This window comes from Cavia porcellus, unplaced genomic scaffold, assembly GCF_034190915.1.
Source record: "Cavia porcellus strain 051 isolate PalLab524CR breed Dunkin Hartley unplaced genomic scaffold, mCavPor4.1 scaffold_29, whole genome shotgun sequence".
Lineage (NCBI taxonomy): Eukaryota > Metazoa > Chordata > Mammalia > Rodentia > Caviidae > Cavia > Cavia porcellus.
In genome coordinates this window covers 27911927-27928211 of record NW_026947512.1, presented here as the reverse complement: position 1 = coordinate 27928211, position 16285 = coordinate 27911927, and the positions used below count along the sequence as shown (strand labels likewise).

The window sequence follows — 16285 nt, the reverse complement described above, 5'->3', positions numbered from 1 at the left end:
GTTCATTGATTTATACTTTTCAACTGTGAATAATTAAATGTAGCCATTAAATTTACCAAAAATAATATGGTAAGACCAAGAGATTATCTTATATTGAAGGAGAGATAATATGTTACATACCACCTACATTGATTTTTCTCTAGATTGAGTGAACTTTTTCTTTAAACATCTCCCTAGGCTCTTCTAACATATTCTTAAGTAATTTCCAGAAAAGAAAAAAAAATACTCATTTTCCTGAATCACATTTTTACTGTTTCAATCTTCCTAAAATTTGCTTCTTTAAAGTAAATGACCATCTAACAGAACATTCATGACAAGAATTTCACGTCACTCCTTTCATTGACTTGCAAATATAATCATTCATTTTCTCTTTTAAAAATGAAGAAATACCATCAACTGCATTATAGATTGGAGCTTTGTGAAGAGCAAGCTCTATTTCTAACTCATTTTAGATATGCCCACTGAAAAGGTATCGTGTTTTATATGCAGGGTTAATTTTTTTTACAACCAGAAAAGAAGAATCTTTCTTGATGAGATGTAGGAAAGAGAAATATAGTCAAAAGAAGAGTTAATAGCAAAAGACGAAAAATTGTGTCCATGAGTCAAAGTATGAATTGTCACAGTCAAATAATTTAAAACAGAATTGCTCATGAATTAAGCACAATGAAGAAGAATATATGTAGAACTATATGTTTTGAATAACAATTTCTTGTTGTTTTAAGCTTTTTTTAAATTTTCCTTAGAGGACTATCACATAGTGAAGACATGTTGAAGGTTGTGTGTGTGTGTGTGTGTGTGTGTGTGTGTCAGGTCCTGACCTAGATTCCTGATCCCCCAAATGAGTGTACCATGGAAGTTAAACAAAAAGAGGCAAATTGTATGATTTTTAGGGCTCCAGGAAGGTCAAAACCCTTTAATTGAGCTCGTGACTCTGTGGACTAAGAGAAAGACTTCTCTGGACCGCCCACTTTATTTATGAAGTCCAACAACAAGGCAGGGAAACCGAGGCAGTGAGCAGGACCTTGGGAGACACTTCAAGAACATCTTCAAGTAATGAATCAAGTCAATTCTATAGCATCATGAAGACATGGTAGAAGTGAGACTGTAGGAGTAATTTCTGCAGCTGCAGTCTCTATCTTGTTAATTGAGCTTAGAGCCAAGTGTCCACAGCTGTGGCCTTATCTTGCCCTTTGAGGTATCTCTGGCCTCATATGCCACTATAAGGCTCACTCAGGTCCAGTGATTCATAGAGGTTCACTTATATGAATCAGCTCCCATTGCTAGGCAAAGGGCCAAGGCCAATGATAGACTCACAGATAAACATAGAAAGCCAATTAGTAAAATTTAAATCCTGCTCCGAGCCACTTTGTAGTGGTCTCCAACGTGTGTGTGTATGATATGTGTGCATATTTGTGTTTCATTCCAAATTCTGTGGTATTTGGACCTGGGTTATCAAAGTATATTTTAAAAGTTAAATTAATAGCGTGATTAAAAACTATACTAAGTGTTAGATGGCAAACCAAAATGAAACAAACAAAAAAATTTAAAAATCTAGAGATTTGATCAAAGGATACTAGTTCACTACACGGATGAGTTAAAATTATTTTTTTTTTGGTAATGTAGCAAAGAATCAGAAATTAAGAAATAAAATGATACAAAGTCAGATGTCAAGGAAAGGTCTACACAAGTGATTTAATTTGTTAGTTCTCTTTTTAAAAAAAAATAAGGTCCAATGCTCTCTCTCCACTAGTTAAACATTAATGAAATACGTGAAGCTGAAACATAAAATATCATTTCAAAGATATTTCAAACTATGGTGCTTTTGAGCAAAGAAAAAGACTGAGTAGAGATGAAGACATAAAAATGCAAAATATGTTCCAAAACAAATTTACAATAAATTTTCTATCCTTTCTAGGTACTGCAACACATTTCCTCATTTCAAATATAAGTGCATAATAATACACTAATAGATCATTAATAGAATAAAAACCTGGTATTTCTCTTCTTTTCTTCATGTTGCCCTCTACAATCTTTTCAATTTGCATTAATTTATGAGATGTGAATTTGAAAATTTGGTTACAACATTCAGCCCAACATTCATGCTTAGCTTTTTAATTTCCACTAAGTTTTGGAAAATCATCTAACAAAACAGCAAACAATAGTTTGATATCTATCTTTTGTGTATAATAACTACTAGGTTAGAATTTTCCAGTGAAAAAAGCACCACCTCATGATGTATCCAGGCTTTATTCTTCTTTTGTGTTTTTTCTTGATGGATCTGAATCATTAAAGTTATCCTTTATTTTAATAAAAAAATCTTGCAAGGTTGAAGTTACCAATGAAGTTATCTGCTGTCCCTTAGGCTAGACATGATTTCTTGAAGATTTAGAAACATTTGTAAATGCCAGTCCTTCATAATACATATATTAATAATAGAATGTATATATAAATAATATATTCTGCAAATCTAATACACATCAGACAAAATTTATGTTCCATGGAGGGTTGAACTTATAAATTTCTTATTTATGGTATTAAAATAAAGAATATATTATCAAATAAAGAATAAGTAAGACTGCCTTCATTAACAGTGCAAATCTATGAGGCAGAGTGTAAGAAGCCTGTCTGCCTTTCTTCTATGAAATAAATTGGTAAAGGGGGTGGGATATATCACACAGAAGGAGTCAGTCTCTGAGCCCAGACAGACTCAAGGGGTTGCAGACTGAGATAAGGTTATAAAAATTTAGGATGTAAAAACACATTAGGAAGTATGTATAACATTTTCTTGCGTGCAGGGAGATGTGGTCTCATTGGGCATGGCTCGCATTAACCAGATTTGCAGGAGACTGACACACTGACCAAATGACAAACCTTGTAGTGAAATGAACTCCCAAGGAGAGTATAACATTCATTTTCTTTATTCAAAACAAATACTCCCTGGGGGATAATTCTCATGACAAACACAAAGAAGCTGCAGCTGAGTGATAGCAATAATTAGCACCCAAGACCAGAAGTGTCTGCATCTGCTGAGCCAAGTGCCCTGGTGGCCAAGCCTGAAGGCATGATGAGATATTCTCGCTCACAATGTGTTACTTCTCTAAAAATAGTCTGCCTAAGATTGCCTCACTGATCACAGAGTCATCTTTCAAACAAAGTATATCATAATGAATTGAGGAGAGCCAAATTATGTTAATTAAAACCCAACATAAACTCTCAGTATATAGAGGGATAGCGTGGCTGATTAAAATAGCATTGGGATTTCGGAAAGTGATTGTGGCTTTATTTTTCGTCTACTTCACAAGCTTGTTTCACCTTCATTCCATTTCATCCCTTTAAACCCCTGGAACTTTGAGAATTTCAAAACTGCTGGATTAAAGAGAAGCAGGAGCCTCTAGTGGTTAGTTTCAAGAATCTTTTCTAAAGTTAATTTTTCTTTGTTATAAAATAGGATAATTATAGCTCTAAATTTGTGTGAATGAGATTCTTATGTTTTTAAAGAAATGCGTGTCTGTATCAATGGTAAAATATTAACAAAATTTATTTTCCCTCCCTTACATGGTCCCCACTATCGCCTCACATTGTTTTTTGGGCTCAATTGCTATCCGGGCAACTGTAGAAAACTTGATTATGAAAAAGAAAATGGAAAAAATCAAGACCAAGTCTGACCTTTAATAATATGAAAAGGTAATGTAGTCTAACACAGGATTTAGTATTAACATTTACCTTGAACCTGAGATATAGCTTTAAAAAACTACCTTAAACAAGAGATACAGTTAAGAAAACAGTATTAATATCATTTCCTAAAGTTGCTCAGGTAACATACTATAGCATATAATGGGTTTATTGTTAACTCTGTGGAGCGGTGTTTCTGCAGGAGTTGGACATTTTTCCATATATTCCAGCGGCAGAGTTTTCTTTATCTCTAGGTATTGGTTCCTCCAGGAGCGAATGGAGTTAAATATCATTAGAACAGAAAGCAGAAAGAAGATAAGGCAGTTATCTTCATTGCTTAATTATCTATTTTGTTTATTACTTTTTGGCTACTATTTGGATATTTGTTTTGTCACTGATCCTCAGAATCCAATCTGAGGAATAATTTAGGGGTGACTGAGGATTTTTGATTCCTATGCCATTTGCAAAGCATTTTATTCAAATACTTGAGATCAAGAATGATATCCTTTGCCCCTCTCTCATCAGTGGTTAGAATTAGTCACTGAAATAGAGAGAGCACACTGTGTGTTTGCCAGTGTTCACATATTCCTAAACCTGAAATTTGAGAAAGAAAGACATTGAATTTTATGTTTTGTTATAGACTATGATAGTAGGAAGAAAGAGAGAAGAAAAAATATATGTCTGGATAAAGAAATGCTTATATAGCAAGATATTTCCAGGGGGGAAAAAAAGGTTTCATTTTCAAAGTATGACCCAAAGAGGATTTTCACATATTCTTTATGTGAGCTGTAAAATGTCAAGGGTGAAAGCAGACAAGAAAGTATGTTCCCACACTCGAGCACATTTACCATACTTCAGTTTTAGGAGCTACACTACGTTTTTAGTCTACAGAGTTTTATTTTTAGAATTTTTACGCTTTCATTTGTACAAGGACATCATGGCTAAAATCAGCAAAAATAAATCAAAACAAGAGCAAAATTAAAAGAAAGAGATATTACTAACTAAGTTCCAAAAAGAACTCTCAAACAAGCCCTACAACATGGTGATTAACACTTACTTTACACTCTAAAGTTAGGATTCTTCAGAGGATGCTTCATAGCTAGGATGATATATAAACAAGACTGATGTAAAGTTCACACCTATCTTCTTCTGAACATTGATTTTGCCTCCGGACGTAACATATGGTACATAACATTCTTATTAAGATTCTGCTTATATAGAGAGAAAAGTCAGCATCTCTGAAGAATCAGCCATGGTGGTGCTTGGGGAACCAACCAAGAAATTAACTAGCCAGGCTCTCTGGTAAGCCCATAAACTGCCCAGGGTTCCAGGGAGAGAAATGTCAGATAGCGCATCCTGTGAGCCTACTGGTACATGGGCTGAGAATCAAACACTATCTGTGCACCCCCACTAAGCAACCAGATGGTTTGGAGGACAGGCTAAGTTGATAAAAACTAAGGTACATAATGCAACTAAAGACGTGCATTTGTTGGGTTGATTATGCCGGCCTGAGGTCTGAGCATCTCTTGTGACGATGACCATATGGAATATAGCAAATATAGGGGATTTCCTTCTATGTTGTCTTTGAAATAAAATAGTGTTTTCATTGTTTTGCTTTGTTCTGATTGTTCTGTTTTATTCAACATTCTGTTTTGATTGGATTTATTGTGTTTTGTTTCTGGTTTGATTTTGCTATACCTGATGAAATGGACAACTATTGTGAAGTTAACAATATATATTATGGTAGTTATTGTTGTTTTCCTGGTATCCTGCTTTGAAGTTCTGTATCAATTTTGTTGCATTGTTTCAATTGACTTTCTTCTGTCTTGTTTTATTGGATTTTACTTTTTTTTTTTTTTTTTTGACACCAGGAATCTAACTCATGACTTCACTTTTGACAATTAGGCATTTATGCCGCTGAGTTAAACTTCTGGCCCCTTGGATTTTATTATCTTTAAAATACAGCTTAAAAAAGATAAAGATTATGTTTATAAAACTAAGAACATAAAGGCATATTATTTATTAAAATATGAATTCTTAGAGGAAGCTTTGAAAATAAAATTGATTTCCAAGTACAGGAACATTTTGACTTTAAACTAAAAAAGCAAGTTAGCATAAATTGTTAATTGACTCTTATCAAGTACAGTACAGAATACTTTTATGTATATAAGAAGTGGAAAGAGGTTTAAGAAGTTAATTAATATTTCAACAGCTCCTGATTTAGAGTGCTAATAGTTTTCACTTGTTTTGGATTTTATGTTTGGGTTGTCTTTGTTTTGCACTAGGAAAAACTTTGGAGTAATTGCATCATGGAATGTAATTATTTAAAATTCTTGTTTTATATTTTCTGAACACTTAATAAGTTTTACTACTTAAAACTTTGTTTGGAACTTATTATACTTCTACAGAAAATACAGCTTCTAAAAATTATTTTTACCTTATATATTTAAGATAAGTTCTACTTCAAAATCTCTAAAAGAGAAAGATTTAATAGTAACTTCTGCTTTATTTCAGTTTAAAGATTTTCTGAACACATGCTTAATATCATCTCCAATAAAATCTATAAAATTTTCATGTATGGAGTCCACCAAAAAAATGTATACCAAATTCAGGAAAGAAAAATAAATGTTTTCTCAACAAATGTTTTTATCTCATATAGGGGACCCTGAAGGATGCTGTAAAAGGCAGAAAACCCAAAAACGTATACACAGTTCAGGATAAGAAAAATAGTACAATATTCTTTCAAAAGACGCTGTTACTCTTACATGGGACATCCTAGAGGATGTTGTATTAAAGAGAAACCCCACTCCACTGCCTGCCCTTAGAGAAAAAATTGAAACTGCATTGCAGCAATCTCTCTGCTGAAGGTGACCCAAGCAGCAGTTTACTGTACTAATTACTGTCTGGAAGCTAGTGGCTACTGCTTTGAGTATCTCCTATAATTGTAGAGGCCAAGATAACTTGTATTAATCTCTTGATGTCTCAATAAATTTAGCATTAAAATATATACACAAGTTTTTCTTTTCCTAAGATGTGTATATATTTATTTTGGAGAACTCTGTATTTGAACACAACAAGAAAAATATTCTAGATCCAAGAAGACAACTCTAAATTTTTAGTTTCTATATTATATTGAAAGCTAAATAAAGCATCACTCTCCCTCTGTTGTCAAAAAATAGCATGTGACCTACTGTTAAATAAACAAGAGGCTATTGGTCTGTCACTGTCTCCACACTGATTTTCTAGATAAACACACACACACACACACACACACACACACACAAAATCTAATTAAGAAACAAACTGAAACTAAATATATGTATGTATATGTGTGTATGTGTATATATATATATATGTATATATATATATATAAACATATCTATAAATATAGATATAGAGAGATAGAGAAGACAGAGACAGAGAGATAGATTAAGCAGTCAAGTTTCAGCCAGTCGTAGTAGACAATCAGAGGTAGCTATGATCAGGCTATGTCTAAATGAGGCAGATATCTCTTGTATGGCCAAATACAGTAGATGCCCAGCTGCAGTCAAGTAGAAACATGATCTGCATTGACTGTATTTACTCTTGACCTATAAAATTTTGCTTTTCACAACAGTAGGTGGAGTTCTCCGAAACACTTCTTGTGCTGCGTGGTTTAAGAGTCATTCTTACTTGACTAAATGTTTATATTTTATTTGAAGTTTTTCATTTTATACTACAAAACTTCTCACTCTTAAAATCAAATAGGTTTAGTCACAGGAATTCAGTGTAACATGTAGGGAAAAATAAATACTTATAGCAGGTATTAAACAAGAATGTTTTTGAAACAGTATATGATAGAAAAACAAAAGTAGACAAAAAAGCTACAATTGTTTTCTGAAGGTCAGTTGGAGGTTAAAAGAGAAATAAGACACTGATAGTTGTAAACAGAATTTTTCAACCGAGTTTCTTCTTCTTTGGCCTCAATAGGTGCTCATAAATTGTACAGAGAGCAGGTCATCACACCAGACAGCTTCCTGGAATGATCATGGCAGCTGGACACAAGTTGCCACAGTGCTTCAGAAGAGGTTCGTGACTCTACCACAGCTTTTCCCCAGGAGTGAAAATCTGTGCCTCAGAGGAAAGAGCAGCAGACATTCAGGGTAAATCAAACCACCACTGAGGGACTGCACCTGTCTTAGGCCCAGACAAAATAAACAGAAACCTTACATCACTGAGAAAAATTCTTTAGAAGATAGACGATCTTTTTGATAGAAGATTTGTTGAGGATTAAAGGAAGAATAGAAGATAGGTAGATAGATAGATAGATGATAGACAGATAATAGAAATACAGTCTCCTAACTTTCTTAGTGTTAAGCCTGAAGGGTATGTCAATCTAAAAACAATTTGAGGGACATTAAGTGTAAAAACAACTAGGAGTTTATTTGAACCACTCTGAGATGACCACCAGAAATAACAAAGCTACCGAGAATCAAGTACCCATCAAAGAAGGTCTGAGTTTTGTAAATAAAAAGAACAAAGTAGAAGATCACTGAAAACTTGTTCAACCTGCATTGGTTGACAAGAATACCGTCAGAGGCGGATTGGTGGTCAGTGGCTTATGCTAGGCCTTCCAGGTGAAAAGGACAATGGAGAATGAAGACACTTTCTGAGGTTGCTATTTCATGGTGCTAGGGAATCTGCACAATAATGAAACACTGGGACAGATCTACCCAGGGAATTTTAATCGCATGCTTTGTTTACCCTTGGCTACAGAACTTTTTATTTCAAATGTGCATTGCCTGAATATGTGTGTGTGCGACATTTAAAGTCCTTTATCAAGTAAACTGTGCTGTTTTGAAGTAGAATTGATCAAATTTTCTATGATTTATGCATTTTGTGTCTCTGTAAAACATCTTATTCTATAGCAAAGTCAGAATGATATTCTTCTAGAATGTATACAACTTTATCACATTTAGAAATAATAGTAATTTTGTTCTGACAGTAGTGAGCATAAGGCCATCACCTTTATGCTAAGTTACAACCCCTGGTCCCCACCCTCCATTTCAAATTTTAAAATTTTGAGACATGATCTCCTTAAGTCACAACATTGCACAACCCAAGCTAAAACTCAAATTCTCTTGTCTCAGCTTCTTAGAGAGAGATGAGACTCTAGGCCGGAGAGTAAATTTTAAATGTGGGATGAGGTAAGGATCAAAGTTCATTCTTTTCCCAAAGAGCTATTCAGATGTTTCATTACTATTTGACTGAAAAAATCATATTTACCTCAGTAACTCATCTTTATAACTTTGTCAAATAACAGTTATATATATATATATCATCACATTGTCTGTTTTCACTATAACGATATTGACATCTTAATTTATGTAGAATTATACTATTTTAATATCATGTAGCTCAAATATTCTAGCTTTCCTTTAAGCTTTTTTTGATTATACCTTATAAGCTTTATTTGTATAAAAACAACAACATGGCAAGTCATGCTGTGGTACACCCATATCCTAAGAAATCTGAGAGGCTGCTTAGTAACATGGAGAAACGCTACTTAAAATAACACACACACACACACACACACACACACACACACACACACAGACATAGACTGGCAATGTAACTCATTGTGAAGGTCTGATTTCAGTACCTAGTAACAGTGAACAGAAAAAAAAAAAAAAGCAACTTAATATTAGCTTTACCTTTCCATAGAAATACATATTTTGATTGACATTACCTTGATTCTATAAGACAATTTGAATAATGCTGAAAATAATGAACTTTAGGACTCTCACACAATTAATTTCCTCACTTATTTAGTTTGCTAAAGAACTTCTTGCAGAAATTTTGATAAATTTAGTACAAGAAACTTAAAATAGAATACCCATATCATACAAGTTACTCGTTCAATTGAACAATTCATTAGTTTTTAGTACTTCCACAGTGTAACTATCACAACCCATTTGAAAATATTTTAATCATCCCCAAAAAAGAAATTTTGCATCTTTACCATTTAGTAACCAATAAATCATGCTACCATGGTTCTAAAAGACTGTGAATCTATTTTTGTCTCTACTAATATATCTAGATATGTCATATGATAGATGATCTGTTTTAGCTGGCATTTTTCAATACCTTAACATTCTCTACCCTTACCCATGATGTAGTATGTTCTAATACATCATTCTTTTATTGCCAAATAGTATCATTCTTTTATTGTGTCCTCATCAGTTGTAGACAGTTGGTTGATTTCCTCTTTTGTCTATTAAGAATGCTTCTGCAAAAAAATCACATGCAAATGTTTATGTCTTTTTATGATAAAACTTCACTTAACATTTTAAGGAACATCCCTGCTAGTTCCCAAAGTTCATGAAACATTTTATATTCCCATTAGTAATATTTAAGAATTCTAACTCTTACTTCCAATTGACAGTATGTTGACACTATATGTACTGTGTCAGAGATTTAAGGATATATTTTCTCTGCAGAAATGGGTTATTCTAGTAATTCAGGCACTTGTTTTGTTAAACACAGAGCATATGAGGAGCGTCCCCTGTGATTACTCCTCTGGGTTTGTCACTTGTGTGTTTCTGAAAATTTTTCTGAGTTACCTTTGCTGAAGTCCTTTTGCAGATGTTTTGTCCACAAAAGTAGCCATTGTACTTGTGACTAGATCACCAGTTAGGAATTTTGTCCAACTTACTTTTAAAATAATTTATCTGCCAAGGCTGAAGTGGAATCAGGTCATGGCTGAAGTAAGATGTAATTTCCCTCAACTGGATACTCATCTAGCTTTCTTGGGCTGCCGAGCTGCATTTCCAAGATGGGAAGTGTCTGAGTCTCTCATTTCCGTTGTGTTGGTTAAGGGGGTGCCTGGTTTGGCTACTGGCAAGCATGTCTCTGCCCCTCACTTCCTTTTGCTCCTTTTTAGATCCCAGTGCACTGGGACAGTTTGTTTCAGTGTCCTCCCTGACTGTCCAATCACTGTTTTCTACTCCAACATGAGTGAAGCCAAACATGCAGCATGATGCCCTGCCCCAGTCCCACCACTTTGGATGACACTTGTCCTAAAAACAAAAAGAAAAGAAAGGCACCCTGAGTGTCTAAGAAAGAGAAGAGAGGGATTTCTCAAGTAGTTAGGGTTCCCAAAGTCCCAAAGTCCTTTAAATCATTTGGGATTTTTTATCCTTTGTACTGTGGACATTGCAGTTGTTTCCAGAGACAGACACTCAAAGCTGTAAACACTGAAAAGCTCCAGAGACCAACAGCCAATGAAGGGCAGCAGCAAGGACAGCACAGGGTAGCGTGAAACCAGGCTGTCCAACACAAACCAGCATCAGATACTGCCGGCCGCCAGCAGCAGTTACCAGGAGCTGGCTGTGACAACTGTGGGCAATTATCATTGCATGGTGTCACCCGGTGACATCAGGACTGCTAATGGAGCTGCACCTTGCCCATTCACAAACTGTATCTGAATCAAACCGAAGAACTGTAGGGTGATTTGGCAACAGCACTTCTCAAAAAAGAGAAAGCAGACAAGAACAACAACAAAGAAAAACAAGCCAGATATAGAAATAGAATGAAAAACAGATAAAAACAAGCACAACACCAATAACAACAGAAAGAAAAGGAGCAAAAATATGTAGACTAAGATTTTTAAAATTAATAGAAAAATTTCAGGCAGAAAGTTTAAAATGGTATGAGAAGACGAAAAACTAGTAAAATAGAAAAAAATTAAAAGGAAAAAATGCGAGCAGAGAAAAAGGTGAGCAAAAGAAAAGCTCCACTTTAAGACAAAATGGTAAAAGTAAAAAACATAATGAAAATGCAAGTAACTCCTTCTATTTAAGGAAAGTGGATTAGAGGCACTTCGTTCTACATTGTCTAATAATAATTTTGGGGAGGTGTGGTCCCCTTATAATCTCCCCCTCCATGATTGTGGTTAAATCAGCTGATTAGAGACAGACACTCACTCACCCGCCACAAAACTATCTCTCCTGACCATTTTCACCTAGTCACTGGCAGGATTGCCTTGTGATTGTGCTCGGTTTCTAATTTTCAGAGTACTTTTTTTTTTCTCTCTCTGACAATAGGATGATTCTCAAGATAGCTTCCAGTTATACCACCCAGTGCTTGCTGAGCAATGCAATAGATTTCTTCTCTAAAAGCAGCTTATTATACAGGAAGAATCACTTTCAGACCAAATCCTCATATACATTTAAACCTTTTAAAACCATAGGTTGCTCCTACAGCTTGAGTAGTGGTCCGCTGTTATCAGCAGAGTTTGCTGCTCCCTCCAACCTTCTATAATTTAGTGGTTTATTCCAATGCACCCCCTCTTTCCAGCCCCAAGTCAGGGAGCCATGGTAGGGTTGCTGATTGCTTTCTACTTTTTTTTTTTTTTAAGTTCTTTTTTTGCTTCTCTGTGACTTTTGGTTTCCCTGTTACACCCTGTTTCTTGATTCATGAAGCTCTACCTCTTTCTCTTATAGGAATATAGTTTTTCCTTTATGCCATGACTCCTTACTCTATCATCTTACCTGTGACCTGAAACTAACTAAAGTTAAAGCATGCAGGACAGGAACATATTCCTAGGCAGTCTTGCTACCACACTACTTTATTACTCTTTTAAAGCATAACACTAAACAGTTATTTTTTCCCCAACCAAGTTTAGTTGGTGATAGGAAAGAGGAAAAGAAGCAGAGGTCTCAACTGGACAGGTTTATTTCAGAACAAACCTAAGTAGGAGCTCTCTCACACTAGAGACCAGATCAGCTGCTCTCAGTATAGGCTATGGGGACTTTTGTAGGTCACTGAAGGGATTCAGTGAAAGAGGATTGTAACTATCTGCCAAGAACAAGGCTTCAGAAAGCACAGAGATAATGCTTGCCCAAGGAGAAAGCTTGGGGAAGTGTAGGAGTAGCGCCTGTTATCAATAGCCGGGCTGAAAGTTTTGAGTCCCCAGGTCAGCTGTGCTAGGAGGGGCGGTTTAAAGAATGGTTCCTACACATTATGCATTATGCATTATGCATCCCTTTATATGATATTCAATATTTGATATTACTAAGTTCAAATATGATATTACTAAGTTCAATATTTGATATTAATAAGTTCAAATAGTATAACATTTTTGTTCCATTAAAGTTTTAAATTTTAGACATCTAAAGTTTTTAGATTTTAAAAATCAAGTATAAATTTATTTTTCATAGTTATATATAAATTTGATAAGTTGAAAAACATAATTTTATAACAATAAAAAGGGTAAGAGTAACTACTCACCTCTAGGTCTTCCAAAACTTGGTTGTGTAAAATTATAATTGTGCAGATAGCACAGTTGGGTTGAGGGACATTCCACCTCAATCCACTTCAGTTTGAGGGAAACCCTAGGGCCAATCTTGTTTCTCCTCTCCTAAGAGATGCAGTAATAAGAGTAACAAAACCCCAAGAAATCTCTAAAACTCCAGGCCAGTGCACATGCATGTTACCCTCCCCTTACACACACTGACATGTGTCGTGCATGTGATCAAAACAGATAAAACAGTGACTTGTGATAGAGTCATGCATATCGGTGTCCCTCTGAAGGCTCAGAGGCCTGCAATCATTTCTGTCAATTCCAGAGAGATACAATGACTCACTGGGCATTCAGAGTTTTGAAATCTAAGTCTGATTTCCCTCTCCTGTCTCCATTCCCTTGCTGTCTGGGCACTATTTTCCCCCTAATTTGTGCCACCATTTTGTTACCTTTTAGCTGCTGACATCCCCTGAGCACACCTTCCCTCTTACCTTCAATAAATGTATCCTTTTTTTATCTTTTATCACTTAGTGTATACTAACAGTTCTTTGCTCTACATACACAAAAATATGGAATCTATCTCTTGAATCCATCATTCACTGTATCTCTACTCCTAAAAACTTAAATGTGCTCTATTTATAAATCTATCCAGATGCACACTACTCTGAAAAATTCTTACCAAAGTATCTACAATTATATTTGCCAACTGCTAATTAAAATTTTGATAGTGATATTTAAAGTGATGTTATTAATTCTTTGTATTTTTGTACCATGGATTTGTATTTATTTGTAATATGAACATGTAGCATTTTTATTCAAATTCTGTCATTATGAATTCAAAATGATTCAAAATCCTATATGAAGATCAATTTTCTGTAATAAAAATGCAATGTCTTCATTCAAAATCCATAATTAGAAAGATCTAATAAAATTAGCAGCTAAAATGTTAAACAGTTACTTACAAGTTGGCTAATTTTGGTGCCTTTGTTCCAGGCAGAGCTCAGGCTCTTTCCTGAATGTGTTTGCAGGCAGTTGTTTGTCAGGGTGGGGGGTACAGTTAACAGCTTAATCCCATCTTATTCTTTCCTGCATCTATGAAGAGCTGGAAATGAGCTTTTAAGTATTCTAAATTTAGAGAAAATATTTTATCTGAAGTATTAGAAAATTCCACCATTAGAGCATTATATTCTGACATACACACAAATATGCACACATATACATGCAGAATTAGATGAAAGGGTTGTGTTAGATTAGAATCAAGGGTTGTGAGGAGAACAATTAGAATCAGGACACAGAATTTATAATGTTATTTTATGATGGTCACCAATAGTAAAGCCCAAGAAAGTCCAGGAAATCTGTCCACAACACTAAAGATCCAGAATATTCCACCAAGGGCCTGGATTCCACAGCAATGTCCTGCATGAGTCCAGATAAAAAACCTACAGCCCATGACAGTGCCTCCCATGAGTCCAACTGGAGGTCTAGAGCCCACGAGAAGGCCTCACAACAGTCTATTCTGTGGATCTGCACTGAGAAGGCCCAAAGGTCAGTGGTGGAAGCTAGAAAATCTATGCAGCAGAGTGAAGGAGCTGTGCTGGCGGGTTGAGAGTTCTACACTGGAGCCGAGAAGTCACGCTCATAATAAAGACCAAGGCTGCCCTGAAAAGTACCACAGCCATCCTCAGTGACTCAGAGTTCCTGAGCTCCTGCGATGATAAGAACAGTCAAGTACATGCCAGGAAGCCAGCCCGAGGAGATTGTCCTGGAGATTAAGTGGCACAGGTTTTCCCCTTTGGAGCTGGGAAGCAATGCTTGATGTAAAGTACAGAGCTCCCCCAAAGTGAACCACAGCCATTCTCACCAACAAGATCCTGAGCTACTCTGATGACAATGGTGGAACTCACACAAGGGAAGCTAGTCATGATGAGCTCCTCCAGGAGAACCAAAGCCTCAACAGCAACACTTAGAGAAACCCACGACGCCACACTCTTCTTCTCCACATCTCCTTTTATGCTGGCAACTTTCCTCAGGTGGAACATCTATGCTCAGCACCATGCTGATTTAATTCAGCTGGTGTTGTTGACCACCAGTTTTTAATCAATGAAAGATTGTATAACTTTGAATAAGAACTAATCTAGAGTTCCTCGTAGGGACATATGCTAACACCAGTGTTTGATATTTGATTGTACAATAAATACACCAAACATGCAATATTTCATTTTGTTCATGTCTGAAACAGTAATTCTTAATTATAAGCTATTTAAATTATTTAATAGATATTTTGTTATAGAGTATATATTAGCCTTGTTACATTATATCTAAATAAAATATTTCACTAAATTTCTTGATTCTGTATAGGTAAAATTAATAACAATATCTAATATTGTTATATTTTCTTTGTAACACATTATAGTTTCAAATGAAGAGATTCGTTGCCTTGGAAAATCTAATTTTAGGGAGCAGAAACTTGTTGAAAAAAGACAAATAAATAAAATAAAGATAATAAAACACAAATTTTCAAGGTTTTGATTTCAGCTCACACTTAAAAATACTTTTTTCTATTAGTATGCACCAGTGTTTTTCTAAGGTACAAAATGGAATGCTGACCTAATTTATTTACATTCTTTATATATTTTCAAATGTTAAATGTCATTTTTTTCTTTCTTTTATACAGTTAAGGATCAGTTTCAGCACACTTTATTTTTGGAAAATAATGTATGTTGAACACAAAAATAATTTTTTTCTTAGAATTGTTTAATATATTCTTTAAAGTTACCCAGTTTCCACAAACAGCTCTTTAAATTTTTCCAGTCAGTCATTTATACTCAGTGGGAACCTCTGATACAAAAGAAAAAAAAATCCCTCTAGACAACCATTTTCAGTTGTATTTCAGTTATATCTAATGTTATTTGTTGAGAATTATTCATTCAGTAATTCAGACTTAGAGACCTCATGAGAAAATTTGGGCTGTAAGTGGTCCCAATCTATACCTCAACAGTTTAGTAAATATGCTAGAAACAGACACACTAAGAATTATCTTCACATATCAATGTTTCTTCTTAGCAGCACCCACAACATACACCAGGGCACTGATGTTAACTGCCAATTTCCTCATTAACAGTGAGATGTTCAATGCCAAGGTTAAATACATTCACTAGAGTCTGCCTGGGCTTTTGTTGCTGTTACATTTATACATTTTTCATGATCGTTTACTAATACTCACAAGGACACATAAGCCCACCGTACTTCTACCTCTGCTCTACACTCTTAATGCATTGTCACAGCAGTCCCCTGAGTTCCTTTCTACTTACAACATGCTCACCACCTTCT

At 35.1% G+C, this 16285-nt stretch overlaps 1 long non-coding RNA gene across 1 annotated transcript; it reads right to left on the bottom strand.

Annotated features, from left to right (window-relative positions):
• Positions 1-7404: 7404 nt before the first annotated feature.
• On the bottom strand, positions 7405-14051 carry LOC134474025 (uncharacterized). The gene is made up of 4 exons (XR_010044572.1): positions 13918-14051; positions 12943-13072; positions 9820-9940; positions 7405-7779 (listed from the first exon to the last, which is right to left on the bottom strand). It is a non-coding gene; the product is annotated as an uncharacterized LOC134474025 (long non-coding RNA).
• Positions 14052-16285: the final 2234 nt, after the last annotated feature.